General features: G+C 45.8%; 1 protein-coding gene across 5 annotated transcripts in view; it reads right to left on the reverse strand.

Moving 5' to 3' along the window:
* Nucleotides 1-9,749, reverse strand: part of FGF1 (fibroblast growth factor 1) — a 106,758-nt gene that overhangs the window by 53,894 nt on the left and 43,115 nt on the right. Inside the window, exon 1 of one of the 5 annotated variants that reach the window (XM_037739898.1) lies at nucleotides 711-794. The exons of the other annotated variants lie outside the window; for them this stretch is intronic. The gene's annotated coding sequence lies outside the window, so the exon portion shown is untranslated. Of the gene's footprint in view, nucleotides 1-710; nucleotides 795-9,749 lie in introns of those variants that run through there. 5 annotated transcript variants of the gene reach the window in all.

The following is a 9,749-nucleotide window of genomic DNA, read 5'->3' on the forward strand; positions in this document are numbered from 1 at the left end:
GATCCACCCGCCTCGGCCTCCCAAAGTGCTGGGATTACAGGCTTGAGCCACCGCGCCCGGCAACAAAATCAATTTTAAAATGCTATATATACCGCTTGCTGCAACCTAGGGGGCGATACCCTGAGATACTGCTTAAAGTTCCTCCCTTAAGGCTCCCTCTAAGAAAACAGGGCTTTTCCCTTTTGGATACAATTTGAAAATTTATCAGTAGGAAGCAATCGTTGACCTAAAGTTTCAAAATGGTACCCATGAGAGAGGTGATCACTGAGGAATTAGGCTTCCTTCCAATCGCTTACGCACATAACATTCTTCATCTGGCCCTCGCTTTTTCATGTTTTCTATCAACAGACTCTTAGTTATAGTAAAACAGATCTACATTTGAATCCCAGCTCCACAATTCGCTAACCATGGGATCTTAGCCAAGTCATTTCGAATCCTTGTGCCTCAGTCTGTTCATCTAAACTGACAGGCTTGTTATGAGGATGGAATGAAATAATGCATGTAAGCTCATGTTAGCACAAGCAATAAAGGTTGGCTGTTATCATTTTCCTATTGGCGTCTCCCAAACATCTTTTCCAATTCTCGTATAATCAACATTTTTCCGGTTTAGCTAGGCTTTGTAATCTCAAGGCTTGTGGTGGGAACCGTGGCCTTCCAGAATGTCCCCAGGAGCCCTAAAACAAAAAAGGAAAGGCTTAAAACATACTTACCTGCTGGCCCGTGGCTGGCTTCCCTGCAGAAGTGGCAAAGCCTTTCTTTGAGCAGTGAACTCGCTCACTATGGACTCCCCCAAGAGCCTGGCCAGATGGCCCCAGTGCCTGCTTGCCTCGATGAGTTGGTGCTCTCTTTAAGCTGTTCCTTTTGGTTTCTCTGACTCAGAATAACTTAGGTCATTCTGAGACAGCCTTCTCCTCCACACCTTCCCTAATTCTACCTGCTGTCCTGGAAATTTGTCATCCTTTTTGACTGCCCAGCATCTGAATCCCCACCACACGTATTTGAAAGTTACACCCGCCCCCTCATTCCCCACCACACACATACACACGTACATCTCGGTTTGGCTGGACCATTCCTGCAGTGTGATTTGGGGCCACCACACCTTCCCAGTGACTCTAGGAGCAACCCCACGTTCTCTGAATTCTCTTTCTAGAGTCAATTTTGGTTGCTTACAGTTAAGAAACCGAGCCAGCTCCTCCTCATCCTTCATCCCTCCCGTGGTATAAATCCTCTGGCTGTTGGTTTCCAAAACCCCCTGAGCTTGCATGTCATATCATTTAGCATATTCTGTTCTGACATTTTACTATAATTGTCTGTTTATCCTTGCACTCCCCAGACTGTTAGCTCCCTGAGGACAAGGACGAAAGCTGTTTAGCTTGTAACAGTCTCTCCATCATGGGGCAGAGTATGTAGCCCATAGTAGGTCCTCAGCAAATGCCAAATGAATGAACAAGCAACAAAACCTTTGCACACATGAGGGGACCAGAAACCAGCACGGTGGCTCCACTTGGAGAACCAGTGAACTTGCCAGCTTTCTGGTACCATTCCTAGTTGGATTCCAGGGGAAACCAGATTTCCTGTAGGCTTTGGCAAGGAAGAATATCTTCCAGCAGCATCCTGAGTGGGAGGATGCATTGTGCTGCCCGTCTTGAAGTGGGTGAGTAATCCCCAGGCAGCTCTTAGCTTTAAACCCTGGCTTGTAAATGCAGTCATCTCCTGAAGCTCCCAGCTTAAAATGGAAAGTGGTGTTACTCATGGTGAAGGGCAGGCAATAAAAAACATTTAGGTGGGGCCCAGCACAATGGAGTGAGTATTCCCTGATGGCGGATGAGAATGTCTCTGCTCTGAGCACTAGCAGCCTTGGCAGACAGCTCAGTCATAGCAGGGCTTTTGAGCTACACCTCCGAATTAGCTCATCACCCACCACCTCACTCTTTGGGGTGCTGGGAGACACTGCATTCCTCAGCCCACAGCAGGCCTGGTGGGAGGAAGTGCCCCTGAGTCAGTATTGGAAGGTGGTGGAAGGAGTGGGTAAGAACCTGGGCTTTGGCATCCAGCAGACCTGGGTTCCCATCCCAGCTCTTCTAGTGAGAAGCTCTGTGACTTCAAGCAAGCCTTCTAACCTCTCTGATCCTCAAGTTCCTCATCTGTAAAATGAGTAAAATAATAGTACCTACGACAGAGTCATTGGGATAAGAAAGACAATCTCTATCAAACCCTTACCACAATGCCTGGTGTGTAATCAACATTCAGTAGGTGACAGCTGCTGTCATTGACAGTGTGGTTCTTTCACCCCTTCCTCCAATGGCCTCCTCCATCCTTTCCGTTTTATTTCTTTATTTCACTCAGCCTCCAAACCCTTACTTCCTCCAGAAGTCATCCTTTACCTCTGACACCCTCCTGAGCTCAGGCCACACCCCAGCCTTCCTCTACAGTCACTGCTCATTTCTATCTTGCCTTTCTCTCCTTCTATGTTTCTGTGAACCTCTGTGCCAAGACCCCACCACCTGATGTCTGACCCCGTCATCATTTCTTCCCCACTTCAGAATCTGCGACCTGGCACACTGTGAAGCAAAATGTATTAGAATAAATCAATCCGATTTGAAGGAAGCCTCCTGGACAGATTGGGCATAAGGTCATAAAAGGATCAGGGCCCAACACCAGTTCCCAGGGCCCTAGCATAATGTACACGCACCTACAGAAAGAAACATGGGCCAAAGTCCAGTTTTATAAAAGTTGGGCATGGGGTAGCCATGGTGATAATGAAAAAATTACAAATGTCATGTTTTTCTTAGGAAAGAATATACCACCGACTTTTCTAATAACAGGCCTTTTTAGTGAGTTCATAAATGAGATTCAGACTTCTTTCAAGGATACTATTTGCCTGAGGCAGTTTACATGCCTGGAGATGAACAGCGATGCACCTGTGCTGAGACTGTGCATTGCATGAGGTAGCTCTATACCAATAAGCCAGAGACACAGCAGTCGTCAGGAACCATCAGCCAGCCCTCTAGGGCTAAGCTGGATGTGGTGGCTCACGTCTGTAATCCCAACACTTTGGGAGGCCAAGACGGGTGGATTACTTGAGGTCAGGAGTTCGAGACCAGCCTGGCCAACATGATGAAACTGTGTTTTTACTAAAAATACAAAAATTAGTCAGTCATAGTGGCAGGTGCCTGTAATCCCAGTTACTTGGGAGGCTGAGGAGGAAGAATTGCTTGAACCAGGGAGGCAGAGGTTGCAGTGAGTGGAGATGGTGCCACTGAACTCCAGCCTGGGTAACAGAACGACATTCCATCTCAAAAAAAAAAAAAAAAGAAAGTCTCCCACTTTTGACCACTAATGACTAAATTAATCTCAGACAATCATCTTAGGACATACTGTAGTCATTCATTTATTTAGCACATTTAATGAGTAGCCTTCTATGTGCTGAGCACATTTTTGGATACCATGGAAGATACTGTTAAAAAAAGTAAAAGGCCCCAGCCCCTCCCTGGCCTCATCACTCCCTTCTCCTCCTCTTTGCTCATTGTGCTCTACCTACACTGTGGCTTTCCTTCTCATCTTTGAACTCACCAAGCACAGATCTGCCACGGCATCTTTGTACTTGCTGTTCCCCTCTGCCTGAAAAACTGCTTCCTCGGCCTGGAAGACTCCTCTTCCCTGAGATCTCTGCTGGTCCACTTCCTTACTGCACATATCTCAGCTCTGATGTCACCTCCACAGACGGGTCTTTCTTGAATATGCAGTTCAACGAGATTCCTCAGGTGACTTGTCTGCATATTACATTTGAGGAGCACTGGTCTAGCAGAAATATGAGATTCCTGAGGAGCAAATGCTTTGAATATGGCTTGCTGGGTTTGCTCTATCTGCAGGACATGGAGGTGGGCGTGTCCCTCAGACAGTGGAGATGTGGTTCTGAGAAGGACTGCAGAGGAAGCAGACACCTTCCCCGTGATGCTCATTGATGGCTGGAGTCCAGAGCTGGGGAGAGCTGAGAAGAAGATGGGAGTTTGTGGGCTGCAGGGGAGCCCCACTACGGGCGTGAGAAGAGGGGGCTGAGATGAAGTGAGAACAGAAACTGATAAAGAATGATTATGGAAGTCAGGATAACAGGGGAGGTCGAGAAGGGAGTGAACAAAAGGACCAGTTTCTGCAGAGAAGTAAGAAAACATAAAGATCAAGATGTGACCCTTGAGTCCAGCCCCAGAGATGGGCAGGTGGAGGAGCAAGAAGGAGAGGACAGGGGGAAGGCGGTGGTGATGGGGGGGGGAAGGGTAGCACCTCCAAATAAGCCAATTTGGTGTATCCATTATTTCTAGTTAAAGAAGACAGTTGAGAAGATGCCGATAAGGCTCTCTGCCCTTTCTCATTTGCCTAAAAGCAGAGAATGAATTTGCAAAGTTGCACCCCCTACCACCAGGAAAGACGGAAGTTAACCACTGGAACAAACCTCACCAACTAGCCCTCCTCTGCCATTAGTTTCTCCGATATGTTTATTTTCCATAATTTGCTGCTCTAGAAACTCAAAGTCTTTTCCTTTGTCTTGTCACTTCTTTAAACATCTTTTGCTCTTCTGTTAAGCTGCTATATAAACCTAAGTTGTCACCACCGCATTGGGGTAGTCAGTACTGAGTACTCCCACATTCACATGCAATGCATGTGTTCGGAAATTTGCTGTTCTCTTAATTTGTCTTTTGTCAATCTAGTTTAAAGGGCCCCACCAATGGACCACTCCCACCTGTTTAGATGGGACCCGGATCTAAACACTAAATTCATTTATGTGTCATGTACACCTTATACACATAGCCTGAAGGTAGTTTTGTACAATATTTACAATACTTTTATGCATGAAACAAAGTTTTGACTGCATTTTGACTGTGACCTGTCCCATGAGGTCAGGTGTAAAATATTCCACAAGTGGCATCATGTTGGTGCTTAAAAATTCTGGATTTTGGGTCGGGCGCGGTGGCTTATGTCTGTAATGCTGCCAGTACTTTGGGTGACAGAGGTGGGCAGATCACTTGAGGTCAGGAGTTCGAGACCAGCCTGGCCAACATGATGAAACCCCATCTCAACTAAAAATACAAAACATTAGCTGGGTGTGGTGGCGCATGCCTATAATCCCAGCTACTCGGGAGGCTGAGGCAGGAGAGTCACTTGAACCAAGGAGGCGAAGGTTGCAGTGAGTGGAGATCATGCCACCGCACTCCAGCCTGGGCAGCAGAGCCAGAAAAAAACAAAACAAAACAAAACAAAAAAACAGAAAACCTTGGATTTTGGAGCATTTTGGACTGAGGATTTTTGAGAGAACAATGTCTTGAGGAAGGAGGGATGGAGAGAAGCTTTTCTCAGATAAGAGACCTGAGAATGTCACTGGAGAAGAAGCCTGCAGGGAAATGGTCTGAATGGGTTGAAGATGGAAAGAGAATTTAATCAATAGGACCAGGCCCTGGAGGAGGTCAGAGAAAATTGGATGAAGAATATGGATGAGATGTGTGTGCCTGTTAATGCAGGGACAGGCATAGACATAGGCAGACCCAGGAAAACAATAGCAGGACGCTTTCCACAGAGGAAACAAGGCAACCAGGAGGTGAGGGGACTACTTTTTTTTTTTAAAAAAAAAAAAAGAAAAATGAAAAGGAAAATAATAAACACCTGTGTGCATTTTAATCTGATTTCACAAATGTTAATGTTTTCTCAAATTTACCTCAGATCTTTATTTATACACAAGAAGTAAAACATTAGAAAGTTGAGATCGTTCTTCATTCCCTTTTTCATACCATTTCTATCCCCCTTCCTCGAGGCAACCTCTCTGATGAGTTGTGTGTGTGTGACACACATCACCAGTGTGCTCTGGATGGATGGTGCTGCATTTTGCCTTCAGTTATTCAATATTATTTCTGGGATTATTCATTTTCATACATTATTGATGATATTTGTTATTTCTACTGTAAGTACATCCTCATCTTGCAAAAAGCTTACGTTGCATTTATGTATAATCCCTAGGGGATTATACATAAATGGTGGAGATTTTAATTTTTCACTATTACCAAAACTGCTGCCATGAACATCTTTATACATGGGGAGAGATGATTTTTACTATCTACTCTTTTAAACTTTCTGACTTTTTTTTTTAACCATATATACTTTTAACAGATTTCTTAAGAAAAAACCATTTTCTTTAAAACCCCCCAGATTAGTGTTTGTGGAAGTATGACCCAAGGAACAACAAAATCAGAATTACATGCGACATTTGATCACATCTTGGCCTTTTGGCTAAGATCAAGTGTAGAACATGGGTCATTTGTTTTTAAAATGCAGATTCCTGGGCCCCGCATCAAATCTACTGAGTCAGAATCTTCATGGGTCAGGCCTGGGAATCTACACTGCAATAAACATCCCCAGGTGATTTTTAGGCCTCTTCCAGTTTGGGAGGCACTGGACAGACAGATGTTTCCTCTGAGAAGGAGAAGGAGAAAGAGGAGCAGAGAGATGGTGGAGTCAGGGCGTGCGGGGGGAGGGATGGAGATGATGAGATGATGTTGATTGACAGCTCTTCTGTGCCAGACACCATGCTGGGGTGTGACATTTGTGTTACCCGTTCTCGTTTAGAGAAGAGAGAGGGAATCTATGACATTTATCAAGATAACATTGCAAAAGCTTCAGAAAGACAATCAAGGTGAACATGGTAGTTTAAAACAAGGTCTGTGAATTCTGATAACCCGGGCCTCACCCCTCACTTAGGCTGTGTGCCCTTGGGAAATTAAGTAGCCTCTCTGAGCTTCAGTTTCCTCATCTGCAGAAAGGTAGTCATTATAACACTTACCTCCTAGGAATTTTAAGATCAAATGACTTAAGGCTTGAGTGACCTGCTTAACCCAGAACCTAAACTTCTTAAGTGGCCAATAAATGATGATGGCAGGGAGAATGATGCCCATGACTATTATTGTTTGACCCCTTTATAATCGATGCATATACATTTTATATATGTGTGTGTATATATATACACACATATTTGTAATACGTATACATTTTTATAATCAGTGCATATATATTTGATGTGTATATATACACACACACCCACTATGTATACTATGGCCTTGTTATTTGAAACTGCAACAGTAGTTAAAACAGCTCTAGTATTAACTGATAGAAATCTCAAACGTGCAGTCCCCATGACTCCATTATTCTCACAGGGAAATCTGAGCAACGGTCTTAAGCAGCTGGTTCTAGAAATGCATACAGGTGGGACATGGGGATTTCCTGTGTTGGGGCGGGGAGCAAATCAGAAGGGTGAACATTTTAAATTTAAGTAAAAAGACATAGCTTAACATACATACTCATCCCTACTGTGCACACAGCCCTGGTCGCCCCCACTGAGAGCCAAGTGTGGTAACGGGAGAAGTGGTGCTAATGCAGCTTCAATGTCTCCTCCCTATTCATGCTTTTGCTCAGAGGGAGGTGAAGGAAGGCAGCTATGAGGCCTGGGGGTCCTGCCTGAGTACCGAGAAAGGTGTAGTGAGAACACAAGATCACCTGGTATCTCTCCTCCCTGGGTCTCCTCCTCCTTCTTTTGGGTAACCTTCGTCACCCACGGGAGCCTGAACCCAGCAAGACTTGCCTAGAGAAGTGGGTGAGATCCCTGGTTCTGGGTTCAGAGTTGAATCCCAGCTCTGCCTCTTAGGAGCTGGGTTGCTTAACCTTATTATTTTAAATTCATAGTATTTATTTTTTTAGAGTAGTCTTAGGTTCACAGCAAAATTGAGCAGAAAGGACAGGGGATTCCTCCCGCCCAGCCCCACCCCTAAACAGCCTTCCCCACCACCAATATCGCTCACCACGGTGGTCCATTTGTACAATCAATGAAGCTATGGGACACATCATTATCACCCAGGTCCACAGTTTACCTTGAGATTCACTCTTGCATTATACCTTCTATGGGTTCTGACAAGTGTGTAATGACATGTATCTACCATTGTAGTTTCCTACAGGGTAGTTTCCTGTCTTAAAAATACTTCATGTTCTACCAATCCATTCTTCTCCACCTCCTAACTCCTGAAAACCACTGATATTTGTACTGCCTCCGTAGTTTTGCCTTTTCCAGAATGTCTTGTGGAGGACATCACGCAGAACATAGCCTTTCCAGTGTGGCTTCTTCCATTTAGTAACATGCCTTTAAAATACCTCCATATATTTTTTGTGGCTTGGTAGCTCATTTTTTTTTAGTGCTAAATAATATTCCACCGTGTGGACACTTACCCTGTTTTCAGCCTCAAATTTCTGGGCTGTAGTAGAGGGATAATAGGTGGCCTCATCTGGGAGAATTTGTGATAACGCTAAGCAGGAATGTGTATTCAGTGCTTCCCCCCAGGCGCCCTAAGTGCCTTTTTCTGCACTGCCTCACAGTTCTTTCTGAATGCCGCGATGGAGGGATTATTAGTACGTCCATTTTCCACAGGAAAAGCCTCAGACCCAGAGAAGTTACAGAATTGCTCAAGGCCACATCTCCAGGAAGGAATGGGTCTGGGATTTGAACCCAGACTTTCTGACACCAGGTCTTAGTATTTGGGCTATTACCTCCTGGGAAGGTTCTTAACAGTGTTTGCACATAGTAAAAAACATGTCACCAAATGGTGCCTCTTAGAGATTCGGAAGTAGAGCCATTTAGATTATAAGGTCACAGTTCTTCTCTAATGCTTGAGATTGAAGAAACACATGAGGCGCTGGGACATTCAGAAGTCACCTAGTGCTGCGTGGCAGGTGAGTTGCAGAACTAGACCTAAAAGCCTTGGGGGATGGAGGCTCTGCACCGCTCCGGAGAGAGTGCTGATTCATTATTTACTAGGTACTCCCTGTGTAGAACATCCCATTCAAGGCCACTCACAATTACCTTGTGAGCTAATTACCCTTAAACCCCTTTAGGAAGCAGAAGTGCCCAGGAGCCCCATGGTATTCTTTGCAGTCCCCCTGAATCTTCTCCCCACACTGCCTGTGCCCGCCCCAGGCTGCTGCTCCCCATCTCAGCCCTGGGCCCACAACTGCAGCCCAGCACACATCACAGCACAGAAGCAGCCCAGGAGTGGCTGGCTGTGTCTGGGACTGGCCAGAGGAGTGGGTGCCCCAGCAGTGGTCACAGCCCTTCCTCATCACCTCGTCACAGTGCACATGTGTGTCCACGCCAGGCCCGGGCGGGCAGGCTCATCCTGGGCACATCTGCTCACTCCCTCCCTGTCCCTTCCACTTCCTTCTACCCTGGATTTCCAGACAGAGTCAAAAATGGGTTCACATCAAATACGATTTGTTTTCTTTCAGTGTCATTTCCATTTATAGACAGCCTTCTCTTGGGAGGCTCCGTCCTCCTTCCTCTGTCTCATTTTTTTTTTCTTCTGGGTATTTGGGGATAAACTCTTGGTGGCTGTTTTTGAGCCCTGTGGTCGGCAGCCCAGCCAGTCATACATACAGAGCGTCTCCAGAAAGCCAGTGGTTACCTCTACGGCATTTATGCTCCTTTCTGTGGCCTCTCAGACCTCTGTGAAGCTGTGCCCACATATCCAGTGTGAATTGTTAAAAAGACACATCCGACCTGAGCCAGGAGGGTCCTCCTCCACCAGGTCAGCCCGGCAAGGATGGGGGGGGAATGACAACAGTCACGGCGAGGATGAGGAGGGGTAATGACAACAGTCACGGCGAGGATGAGGGGGTAATGACAACAGTCACGGCGAGGATGGGGGGGTAATGACAACAGTCAC

This window comes from Cebus imitator, unplaced genomic scaffold (assembly GCF_001604975.1).
Source record: "Cebus imitator isolate Cc_AM_T3 unplaced genomic scaffold, Cebus_imitator-1.0 Scaffold76, whole genome shotgun sequence".
In the NCBI taxonomy this organism is placed as follows: domain Eukaryota; kingdom Metazoa; phylum Chordata; class Mammalia; order Primates; family Cebidae; genus Cebus; species Cebus imitator.